A 13,640-nucleotide genomic window follows, 5' to 3' on the forward strand; every position below is an offset into this window, starting at 1 on the left:
ACACACACACACACACACGCGCACACGCACACGCACACGCACACGCACACGCACACGCACACGCACACGCACACGCACACGCACACGCACACGCACACACACACACACAGTCACTACCAATACTAATAATAATGGTAAAAATTACATTCATGATCATAAACAATTGTAATTACAATAATGGTGATAAAAGTGTGAGAGGAGGAGGGAAAAGAAGAAAGAGATGGGGGAGGAGAGAGAGAGGGGGGGAAGAAGGAAGAAAAGAGAGGAGAAAGGGGAGGGAGGAGGCATTTTTCGAAATTCAATTTTGTGTGGGATGAATAATTTTCGTGGCCAATTTGCAAGAGGACAATGGCAGATAAGCAACAAAAAAGAGATAATGTTGATGAGTGTGCTTAAAACACAATGTATATGGTTTCCGTCTGGAATCGAACCCGAGTCTGTCAATTTAAAGTCAACCATGCTTACCACTGCACCACGGAGACATGTTTAATACTGTAATTTACAAGTATAATAAAATTATAATGATTATGAAGGTTACTCTTTTTTTCTCTCGCTAACTCTCTCTGTTTCTCTCTCTCTCTCTCTTTCTCTCTCTCAATGTAGTCTATGCAATCTAGTTTTATGCTTTAATGGTCTACTTAATATAGTTCTTAAATAATATAATTTATTATCGTTGAGGATAAAGGCAGATAAGCAAAGAAATGTTGATGAGTTTGTAAGCAAATATAGAAATTAAAACAAATTCGTGCATAAAAAGCAACGGACATAGTCTCCGTTGGGAATTGAACCCGAGTCTGTCGGTTTAAAGGCGACCATGCTAACCACTGCACCACGGAGACATGACATGCTTTATAGATTTGGTTTCACTAAATTTACATTGTGCTCATGTAGGTTATGCTATATATTTGAATTCATGCGTTATTTGTTTCTCTCTCTCTTTCTCTCTCGCAATGTAGTCTATGTAATTTAATTTTATGCTTTAATGATTTAATAATAGAATTCTTAGATAATACATTCTATTATCATTGTAGCAATATGGAGTGTACATTCTTAGATTTATCTGTGTCTACCATGGGTTAAAATTAATAGAAACTGGAAAATAATAATTCAGTCCCATCGATTTAGATAAAATTATCAACCTCGCCATATCCACTCTGTTCTTGGCTCCTTTAAAATACCCAATAAATAAAATCAGGGCCTGGGTGCCCCGCCCTCGCAAGGACTGTCTCTAAATTGCCCTCATGAGACGCGGAAAACAATACTGAAATTTTACATTTGTTCAGGATGATTCCACATCGGTACTGGTATGGAATACTTGCCTGTCACTATTTTACATGTTGTCAAACGTTAATCAAGCCGTTTCCTTGTTGCTTACTGTAGTTTCTTCTTCAATAAGTACAAATGGCCCCCGCGCCTTCAAATAAATAACATATAAATGCACTTTCAAGTGAGAGGATAATGGCAGATAAGCAACCAAAAGAATGTTTGTGAGTGTGTAAGCAAATTTATATATTGAAACAAATTCATAAAATCACAATCGATGTGGTCTCCGTCGGGAATCGAACCCGAGTCTGTCGTTTTATAGACGACCGTGCTAACCACTGCACTACGGACAGTTAAGATAAAAGAGGAAATTTAGTTTTATTAGCTTTGCATACTATTTATGTAGGTTACTTTCTCTCTCTCTCTCTCTCTCTCTCTCTCTCTCTCTCTCTCTCTCTCTCTCTCTCTCTCTCTCTCTCTCTCTCTCTCTCTCTCTCTCTCTCTCTCTCTCTCAATGTTGTCTATGCAATCTATTTTTATGTTTTACTGATCTAATAAATATAATTTAATAAACATAATTCTTAAATAATTCATTTTATTACCATTGTAGCAATATGGTGTATACATTCTTAGAATTATGTATGCACACACACACACACACGCACACACACACACACACACTCACACACACACACACACACAGTTACTACCAATACTAATGATAATGGTAAAACTTACATTCATGATAATAAAAATATGTAATTACAATATTGGTGATAAAAGTGTGAGAGGAGGAGGGAAGATGAGAAAGAGATGGGGGAGGAGAGAGAGAGAGGGGGGGTACAGAAATATCGATAGTTATCTTTATAATCATAATTATCATGATAGACCTGATAAATCCGTGTGTTGGCGAAGGAAGAAGAGAGAGGAGAAAGGGGGGGGGGGAAGGAGAGGGAGAGAAAGGAGCCATTTTTCGAAATTCAAATTTTTGTGGGATGAATACTTTTCGAGGCCAATTTGCAAGAGGATAATGGCAGATAAGCAACCAGAAAGATGGAAATGTTGATGAGTGTGTCAGGAAATTTAGAATCAAAACAAACTTGTGCTTAAAAGGATGAGTGGTTTGGTTTCCGTCTGGAATCGAACCCGAGTCTGTCGCTTTAAAGGCGACCGTGCTAACCACTACACCACGGAGACATATAAATGTTATTAAGATGGATATACATATGCAATTGAGATGTATTATAATTGAATAATTTTTATGAAGGTTACTCTACATGTCCTATATGTGAATTCATGTGTTGTTTCTCTCTCTCTCTCTCTCTCTCTCATTCTCTCGTTCTCTCTCTTTCTCTCTCTCAATATAGTTTATGCAATCTATTTCTATGCTTTAACCTAATTAATATTGTTCTCAAATAATGTAATTTATTATTGCTGTAGCAAAACAGTGTGTATCCTCTTAAAATTATTTATGTCTGCCGTGGGTTATAAATGGTAGAAACTGGAAAATAATAAAAATAAATATGTTATTATACGGTCAGCCCCCCAAGGAACCAATCAGAACCTGACCTCACCTGCATGAGAGAACATAGCGACTGATTCCGTGCATTTCATTCCTATTTCACAAAAGTAAAAACATCTATTTAGTCTCCGTCGGGAATCGAACCCGAGTCTGTCGCTTTCAAGGCGACTGTCCTACCCGCTATATCACAGAGACATACAATAAGTGTGAAATTAAGTTTTATTTGTATAGTGCTTATGTAGGTTATGCTACATGTATTGGGTGAATTTATGTCTTTATGTCAGTGTCTCTCATCAACACACATACACTACTAATACTAATCATGATGGTAAAGATAATTAGATTCATGATAATAAAAAAGGAAAATGTAATTGCAGTTATAGTGAAAAAATATATATTATATGATATTGGTTATGATGATAATACTGCTGCAAGTAAAAATAACCATAGCAGTTAAAGAAAGAAAGAGAATGGGTGAGAGGAGGAAGGAAAAGGAGAAAGAGATGGGGGAGAGGGGGAGAAGGAGAAAGAAAGAGATTCTAAAATAATATTTGAACCACTGCAGTAAGAAGAAAGTGATAATGAAGGAAAAACTAGAATAAGAACAATAATGCCACCAATGGTTATGAAAGCATAATTAAGGTAATGATAATAATGGAAATTAGGCATAACCAACAAAAATAGTGAAAGTAATGATAATGATAATTATTATGACATAATAGTAATAATACTTCTGCCAGAAATAATAATTATGTTAGTTAAAGCACCTTCAAATAAATAACATGTAAATGCACTTTCAAGTGAGAGGATAATGGCAGATAAGCAACCAAAAGAATGCTTGTGAGTGTGTAAGCAAATTCAGATATTGAAACAAATTCATAAAAAGAAAAGACCGTTTGGTCTCCGTCGGGGATCGAACCCGAGTCTGTCGCTTTAAAGGCGACCGTGCTAACCACTGCACCACGGACATATAAGATAAATGGAAATTAGTTTTATAAGATATGCATAGTGTTTATGGAGGTTACTTTATTCTCTCTCTCTCTCTCTCTCTCTCTCTCTCTCTCTCTCTCTCTCTCTCTCTCTCTTTCTCTTTCTTTCTCTCTCTCTCTCTCTCTCTCTCTCTCTCTCTCTCTCTCTCTCTCTCTCTCTCTCTCTCTCTCTCTCTCTCTCTCTCTCTGTCTGTCTCTGTTGTCTATGCAATCTATTTTTATGTTTTACTGATCTAATAGATATAATTTTTAAATAATGCATGTCCTTGCCATTGTAGCAATACGGTGTGTACATTTTTAGAATCATCTCTGTTTACCATACGTTAAAAGGTATCAAAAATTGGAAAATGATAAGAATAAAGATATTCTAATGCGATGTGTTATCATAGGCCTATAATCACAGTCATACTTCAGTCCCATCGATTTAGATAAAATTATCAACCTCGCCATGTCCACTCTCTTCTTGGCTCTCACCTCTATACATTCCTTTTCTAAAAGTAAATTGTCCTGTGGCTACAAATGGACGCAGAAGAGCGATTGTGATAAAACTTAAATGTATATAAGAATGACTAGATTTTGTAGGATTAACACACACACACACACACACAGTCACTACCAATACTAATAATGATGGTAAAAATTACATTCATGATCATAAACAATTGTAATTACAATAATGGTGATAAAAGTGTGAGAGGAGGAAGGAGGGAAAAGGAGAAAGAGATGAGGGAGGAGAGAGAGAGGGGGGGAAGAAGGAAGAAGAGAGAGGAGAAAGGGGGGGGGGAAGGAGCCATTTTTCGAAATTTTTTGTGGGATGAATACTTTTCGTGGCCAATTTGCAAGAGGATAATGGCAGATAAGCAACCAAAAAGAGAGAATGTTGATGAGTGTGCTTAAAACCCATTATATATGGTTTCCGTCTGGAATCGAACCCGAGTCTGTCAATTGAAAGTGAACCATGCTTACCACTGCACCACGGAAACATGTTTAATAATGAAATTTAGAAGTATAATAGATGTATAAGGATTATGAAGGTTACTCTCTTCTCTCTCTCTCTCTTACTCTCTCTGTTTCTCTTTCTCTCTCTCAATGTAGTCTATGCAATCTAGTTTTATGCTTTAATGGTCTAATTAATATAGTTCTTAAATAATATAATTTATTATCGTTGTATTAATACAGTGTGTATATTCTTAGAATTATTTATGTCTGCCGTGGGTTAAAAATCGTAGAAACTGGAAAATAATAAAAATAAACATAAATATTCTAATGTGATGTGTTATCATAGGCCTATAATCACAGCCATACTTCAGTCCCATCGATTTAGATAAAATTATCAACCTCGCCATACCCACTCTGTTCTTGGCTCCTTTAAAATACCCAATAATGATGAAATCAGGGCCTGGGTGCCCCGCCCTCGCAAGGACTGTCTCTAAATTGCCCTCATGAGACGCGGAAAACAATACTGAAATTTTACATTTGTTCAGGATGATTCCACATCGGTACTGGTATGGAATACTTGCCTGTCACTATTTTACATGTTGTCAAACGTTAATCAAGCCGTTTCCTTGTTGCTTACTGTAGTTTTTTCTTCGATAAGTACAAATGGCCCCCGCGCCTTCACAACTGACGCTGCATCCGTCCTTCTCTCACCTTGAACAAATTCTTTTCTAAAAGTTAATTGTTTTGTGGATACAGATTCACGCAGAGAAAGGAGAAAGAATGAAATCGAGTTTAAATGGTCTATTTGTGTTTTGCAATTGAACACACACACACACACACACACATACACACACATACACACACACACACACACACACACACACACACACACACACACACACACACACACACACACACACACACTCACTACTAATACTAATAAGGCCACAGCAATTTTTTTCTTGAATTGCGGGCCCGCCGACTTTTATTTCGAGGAAAGTTATAAAATATGAAAATCCTGATTTTCCCCCAAATTTCCCGCCGATATTGTGACGTCCAAAAAAAATAATAAAAAAATAAATAAATAAATAAAAATAAATAGATAGATAAGAAAATAAAAAAATAAAAAACTGACTCATGCGTCATGTCATGTCTATTGTCTATCGTGAATATTTTTTGTTTTGATTTCCCAAATAATAAATTCTGGTTGAAAGAATTCTTTGTTTTCCTTCAACTCCTCGAAGACTTGTAGTAAGACAGAACTGTACTTCCTCCAGGTGGGGCTGGAACTGATGCATTCCTTTGCTTCTGATCTTTGGAAGGAAGGAGGTGCACTTGTCTTATGTGCCAGATTCTCTCTCTCTCTCTCTCTCTCTCTCTCTCTCTCTCTCTCTCTCTCTCTTCTCTCTTTCTCTCTCTCTCCCTCCCTCCCTCTCTCTCTCTCTCTCTCTCTCTCTCTCTCTCTCTCTCTCTGTCTCTCTCTCTCTATCTCCTCTCTCTCTCTCTCTACCTATCTCTCTCTCTCTCTCTCTCTCTCTCTCTCTCTCTCTCTCTCTCTCTCTCTCTCTCTCTCTCTCTCTCTCTCGCTCTCTTTGTCTGTCTTCCTCTCTCTATCTCCTTTCTTCTCTCTCTTTCTTTCCCTCTCTCTCTCTCTCTCCTCTCTCTCTCTCTCTCTCTCTCTCTCTCTCTCTCTCTCTCTCTCTCTCTCTCTCTCTCTCTCTCTCTCTATTTCTTTCTCTTTCTCTCTCTCTCTCTCCTGCCGACATTGCATCATCAGACTTGTCAATATTTAAGAGAGAGAGAGAGAATGGTGTGGTATAAACATATAGATAACAAAACAAAGTATATACATGCACTTTCAAGTAAGAGGATAAAGGTAGATAAGCAACCAGAAGGAATAGAAATGTTGATGAGTTTGTAATCAAATTTAAAAACTAAGACAAATTTGTGCATAAAAATTAATGAAGCTTAGTCTCCGTCGGGGATCGAACCCGAGTCTGTCGCTTTCAAGGCGACCGTGCTAACCACTGCACCAGGGATTCATATCTTCCTCTAGAAATTTAGTTTTACTAAGCTCTCTCTCTCTCTCTCTCTCTCTCTCTCTCTCTCTCTCTCTCTCTCTCTCTCTCTCTCTCTCTCTCTCTCTCTCTCTTTCTCTCTCTCTCTCTCTGTTGTCTATGCAATCTATTTTCGTTTTAATGATCTAAGAAATATAATTCTTAAATAATGCATTTTATTACCATTGTAGCAATACGGCGTGTACATTCTTAGAATTCTCTCTGTTTACCATGCATTAAAAAATATTAAAGATTGGAAAATGATAAAAATAAAAATAAATATTCTAATGCGATGTGTTATCATAGGCCTATAATCACAGTCATACTTCAGTCCAATCGATTTAGATAAAATTATCAACCTCGCCATGTCCACTCTGTTCTTGGCTCTCACCTCTATACATTCCTTTTCTAAAAGTAAATTGTTCTGTGGCTACAAATGGACGCAGAAGAGCGATTGTGGTAAAACTTTAATGTATATAAGAATGACTAGATTTTGTAGGATTAAACGCATTCAAATTTGCTGTCTAATGCACAAGGAGAACTAGTGAGAGCGAAATTGATTGGTCTATGAGCATGTCTATTCGTGCAGGTTTTTGTTCTGCAATTCACCTTATATGTATGTATGTATGCACACACACACACACACACACACACACACACACACACACACACACACACACACACACACACACACACACACATACACACTCAAACACACACAGTCACTACCAATACTAGTAACAATGGTAAAAATTACATTCATGATAATAAACAATTGTAATTACAATAATGGTGATAAAAGTGATAACATGATATTGGTTATGATGATAGTAATACTGCTGCCAGTAAAAATAACCATAACAGTTAAAGAAAGAAAGAGAATGAGTGAGAAGAGGAGGGAAAAGGAGAAAGAGATTCGGGAGGAGAGAGAAAGAGAGAGAGGGGGGGGTTACAGAGATATCGAGAGATAGTGTGTTAGCGAAGGAAGAAGAGAGAGGAGAAAGGGGGTGGAGAAGGAGAGGGAGAGAAAGGAGCCATTTTTCGAAATTCAATTTTTTGTGGGATGAATACTTTTCGAGGCCAATTTGCAAGAGGATAATGGCAGATAAGCAACCAGAAAGATGGAAATGTTGATGAGTGTGTCAGCAAATTTAGAATCAAAACAAATTCGTGCTTAAAAGTAGTCCTGGTTTGGTTTCCGTCTGGAATCGAACCCGAGTCTGTCGCTTTAAAGGCGACCGTGCTAACCACTACACCACGGAGACATATAAATAGTTAAGATGGATATACATATTCAATTGAGATGTATTATAATTGAATCATTTTTATGAAGGTTACTCTACATGTCATATATGTGAATTCATGTGTTATGTTTCTCTCTCTCTCTCTCTCTCTCTCTCTCTCTCTCTCTCTCTCTCTCTTTCTCTCTCTCAATGTAGTTTATGCAATCTATTTTTATGCTTTAATGATTTAATTAATATAGTTCTTAAATAAGCAATACAGTGTGTATCCTCTTAGAATTATTTATGTCTGCCGTGGGTTATAAATGGTAGAAACTGGAAAATAATAGAAATAAATATGTTATTATACGGTCAGCCCCCCAAGGAACCGATCAGAACCTGACCTCACCTGCATGAGAGAACATGGCGACTGATTCCGTGCATTTCATGCCCATTTCACCCGCACTTTCCCTGGTACCCTGAATGCCCTCTCCGAATATTGGGGCATAGAATGGGGTATGATGGGGGTGTTCCGTGGCGTCATTTCTACGTATATATGTGTACGAGAGGATGAGAGAGATCCATGGGTGCCAAAATCGTCGCATTCGGTTATGGGAAAGTATTGTGAAAAAAAAATCATTAATATTACTAATAGTTATGAAATTTAAGAAAATCGATGAAAGTAAAAAAGTGGGATATATTGGTTAATAACTATCTCTCTTTCTCTCTTTCGTTCTCTCTCTCTCTCTCTCTTTCGGTCTTTCTTTCTCTCTTTCATTCTTTACACGCACGCACAGATGAGCGTAAACAGATCAGCAAAACAAACCAAAATGAAAAAAAAAAAAAAAAAAAAAAAAAAAAAAAACAAAAATGAATATATATATATATATATATATATATATATATATATATATATATATATATAAAAGAAAATAATTGATAGATAATAACTGTAAGGTAAGAGAATAGAGGCAGATAAGCAACCAGACAGAAAAATGGAAATATTTACTTAAATTTAAAGTAAAACGGATATTGTAGTCTCCGTCGGGAATCGAACCCGAGTCTGTCGCTTTAAAGGCGACTGTCCTACCCGCTATATCACAGAGACATACAATAAGGGTGAAATTAAGTTTTATTTGATTTGCATAGTGCTTATGTAGGTTATGCTACATGTATTGGGTGAATTTATGTCTTTATGTCAGTGTCTCTCATCAACACACACACACTACTAATACTAATCATGATGGTAAAGATAATTACATTCATGATAATAATAATAAAAAATGTAATTACAGTTATAGTGAAAAATAAAATATTACATGATATTGGTTATGATGATAATACTGCTGCAAGTAAAAATAACCATTGCAGTTATAGAAAGAAAGAGAATGGGTGAGAGGAGGAAGGAAAAGGAGAAAGAGATGGGGGAGAGGGGGAGAAGGAGAAAGAGGGATTCGGATTCTAAAATAATATTCGAACCACTTCAGTAAGAAGAAAGTGATAATGAAGGAAAAACTAGAATAAGAACAATAATGCCACCAATGGTTATGAAAGAATAGTTAAGGTAATGATAATGAGAATGGAAATATGGCATAACCAACAAAATTAGTGAAAGTAATGATAATAATGATAATGATAATTATTATGTCATGGCAGTAATAATACTGCTGCCAGAAATAATAATTATATTAAAGAAAGTGAGTGAGATGAGGGGGGGGAGAAAGAGAAAAAGATGGAGGAGAGGAGGAGATAGAGAGAGGGAGAGGGGGTGTTACTGAGATATAGAGTGATAGTGTGATAGCTAGGGATGAAGAGAGAGAAAGGAGGGAGGGGGATGGAGAGGGAGAGAAAAGAGTAATTTTGTGGGAATATTTTTTCGTGGCCAATTTGCTTTTGCTCTCTCCCTTTCTTTCTTTTAAACTTATACTCACATATTGAACGTAAACAGGTGAAAACAAAACAAAGTATATACATGCACTTTCAAGTAAGAGGATAAAAGGCAGATAAGCAACCAGAAAGAAGGATAGAAATGATGATTTTGTAAGCAAATTTAGATATCAAAACAAATTCGTGCATAATATTTAGTCAAATTGTCCTCCGTTGGGAATTGAACCCGAGTCTGTCGCTTTGAAGGCGACCATGCTAACCACTGCACCACGGAGACATTACAATTGGATGAATTTGTTTTTATTATATTTATATAGTGTTCATGTACGTTATGCTACATGTGTGTGAATTCATGTGTTATGTTTGTTTCTCTCTCTCGCAATGTAGTCTATGTAATTTAATTTTATGCTTTAATGATTTAATAATAGAATTCTTAGATAATACATTTTATTATCATTGTAGCAATATGGAGTGTACATTCTTAGAAGTATCTATGTCTACCATGGGTTAAAATTAATAGAAACTGGAAAATAATACTTCAGTCCCATCGATTTAGATAAAATTATCAACCTCGCCATACCCACTCTGTTCTTGGCTCCTTTAAAATACCCAATAATAATGAAATCAGGGCCTGGGTGCCCCGCCCTCGCAAGGACTGTCTCTAAATTGCCCTCATGAGACGCGGAAAACAATACTGAAATTTTACATTTGTTCAGGATGATTCCACATCGGTACTGGTATGGAATACTTGCCTGTCACTATTTTACATGTTGTCAAACGTTAATCAAGCCGTTTCCTTGTTGCTTACTGTAGTTTTTCCTTCAATAAGTACAAATGGCCCCCGCGCCTTCACAACTGACGCTGCATCCGTCCTTCTCTCACCTTTAACAAATTCTTTTCTAAAAGTGAATTGTTCTGTGGCTACAAATTCACGCAGAGAAGCCAAACGATTGTGATATTGATAATTTAGGATTAAACTTATTCAAATTTGCTATGAATGTATAATTTGATGAATATCTAGTGGGCAAGGAAAAGAATGAAATGTTTTGCAATTGAACTCACACACAAACAAACACACACACGCACGCACACACAGACACCCACACACACACACTCACTACTAATACTAATAAGGCCACAGCAATTTTTTTCTTGAATTGCGGGCCCGCCGACTTTTATTTCGAGGAAAGTTATAAAATATGAAAATCCTGATTTTTTTCCCAAATTTCCCGCAGATATTGTGACGTCTGCAAAAGAAAAAAAATTGTTGGCGGAAATACCTGACTCTCATGCGTCATGTTATGTCTATTGTCTATCGTGAATATTTTTGATTTTGATTTCCCAAATAACAAATTCCGATTGAAAGAATTCTTTGTTTTCATTCAACTCCTCGAAGACTTGTAGTAAGACAGAACTGTACTTCCTCCAGGTGGGGCTGGAACTGATGCATTCCTTTGCTTCTGATCTTTGGAAGGTAGGAGGTACACTTGTCTTATTTTGGTTCTCTCTCTCTCTCTCTCTCTCTCTCTCTCTCTCTCTCTCTCTCTCTCTCTCTCTCTCTCTCTCTCTCTCTCTCTCTCTCTCTCTCTCTCTCTCTCTCTTTCTCTCCTCCTGCCGACATTTCATCATCAGAGTTGTCCTCTATTAAAAAAAAAAAAAAATGGTGTGGCATAAACAGATAAATATATATATATATATATATATATATATATATATATATATATATATATAAATATATATATATAATATATATATAAATTAACTTTCAAGTAAGAGGATAATAGAAGATAAGCAACCAAAAGAATGTTTGTGAGTGTGTAAGAAAATTTATATATTGAAACAAATTCATAAAATTGGTGCCAGGTGGTCTCCGTCGGGGATCGAACCCGAGTCTGTCGCTTTAAAGGCGACCGTGCTAACCACTGCACTACAGATACTGGAGACAAAATCTAGGGTGTTTTTATAGCTTGTCTATGTACGTTATTCTCATTCTCATTCTCATTCTCTCTCTCTCTCTCTCTCTCTCTCTCTCTCTCTCTCTCTCTCTCTCTCAATGTTGTCTATGCAATCTATTTTTATGTTTTACTGATCTAATAGATATAATTCTTAAATAATGCATTTTATTATCATTGTAGCAATACGGTGTGTACATTCTTAGAATGATCTCTGTTTACCATACGTTAAAAGATATTTAAGATTGGAAAATGATAAAAATAAAAATAAATATTCTAATGCGATGTGTTATCATAGGCCTATAATCACAGTCATACTTCAGTCCCATCGATTCAGATAAAATTATCAACCTCGCCATGTCCACTCTCTTCTTGGCTCTCACCTCTATACATTCCTTTTCTAAAAGTAAATTGTTCTGTGGCTACAAATGGACGCAGAAGAGCGATTGTGATAAAACTTTAATGTATATAAGAATGATTAGATTTTGTAGGATTAAACGCATTCGAATTTGTCTCCGGCTTCAGAAACGTCCGCGTCTGATGCGTCACTGAAGGAGGGGAAAACCGAGTGCCACTTTTCTTTCACAGTCAAATCTCAAATGATGAAGGGGCGGGAGGGGGGGGGGCGGAGAGAGAAGGGGGAAGGCTCGAGAAGGGAGGGGGGAGTAGAGAGATGATTATAATATATGATGTATATATATAATGTGATTATTTGTGGAGATGGCAAAAAGGGGAGAGAGAGAGGGAAAGAAGCACAATTCTAGGCTACATCGCGTGAGAGGGGGAGAAGGAAAATTCCGAGCGGCTGAACCCATAGCTCAATGGGATTAATTCGAATGTAGAAGAAGAGAAGAAGCATAGAACACAATCAAAGAAAAAGAAACAAGGAAACACTCTGCAAAACAGGGAGGGAAGAAAGATAGCACGAAAAGAAAGTTTTATGGAGCATATTTTTACATATCGTGAAATACGAGACGTGTAATAACAACATATTCCCCATAGATTTTGTATATCGCTGAATTCCTGGAACGTTTGCAATGATCTAGAAACCTTTATATTCACACACACGCACAAACACACATACACATACACATGTGAGGAATTCATGAACAGATTGCAACACACACACACACACACACACACACACACACACACACACACACACACACACACACACACACACACACACACACATACACACATATATTCTTTGCTGTGACAGACCTGTGCCTGTAGGGATAATAAAAAAAAAAAAAAATTATGCCGGCTGTTTTCTTGACCTCTCTCTCTCCTTTTACTCTCCATTTTATTCTCTTCTATCTCACCCTCATCACCTTTTCACCTTTTATCCACCGTTTCATTCTCACCTTCACTCTCCCTCGCTCGCCCTCCGCCTCTCGCCCTCTCTCACCTCCCGCCTCTCGCCCTCTCTCACCTCCCGCCCCCGCCCTCTCTCACCTCCCGCCTCTCCGCCCTCTCTCACCTCCGCCTCTCGCCCTCTCTCACCTCCCGCCTCTCGCCCTCTCTCACCCCCCGCCTCTCGCCCTCTCTCACCTCCCGCCTCTCGCCCTCTCTCACCTCCCGCCTCTCGCCCTTTCTCACCTCCCGCCTCTCGCCCTCTCTCACCTCCCGCCTCTCGCCCTCTCTCACCTCCCGCCTCTCGCCCTCTCTCACCTCCCGCCTCTCGCCCTCTCTCACCTCCCGCCTCTCGCCCTCTCTCACCTCCCGCCTCTCGCCCTCTCTCACCTCCCGCCTCTCGCCCTCTCTCACCTCCCGCCTCTCGACCTCTCTCACCTCCCGCCTCTCGCCCT

The 13,640-nt window shown here is 37.8% G+C and overlaps 2 non-coding genes across 2 annotated transcripts; both read right to left on the bottom strand.

The window, feature by feature from the left end:
- Window positions 1-1,544: 1,544 nt before the first annotated feature.
- On the bottom strand, window positions 1,545-1,614 carry TRNAY-AUA (transfer RNA tyrosine (anticodon AUA)). Its single transcript has one exon. It is a non-coding gene; the product is annotated as a tRNA-Tyr (tRNA).
- A 5,069-nt stretch (window positions 1,615-6,683) lies between these two features.
- On the bottom strand, window positions 6,684-6,755 carry TRNAS-UGA (transfer RNA serine (anticodon UGA)). The gene has a single exon. It is a non-coding gene; the product is annotated as a tRNA-Ser (tRNA).
- Window positions 6,756-13,640: the final 6,885 nt, after the last annotated feature.

The sequence above is a fragment of the Penaeus vannamei genome, chromosome 8 (genome assembly GCF_042767895.1).
Source record: "Penaeus vannamei isolate JL-2024 chromosome 8, ASM4276789v1, whole genome shotgun sequence".
Classification (NCBI taxonomy): domain Eukaryota; kingdom Metazoa; phylum Arthropoda; class Malacostraca; order Decapoda; family Penaeidae; genus Penaeus; species Penaeus vannamei.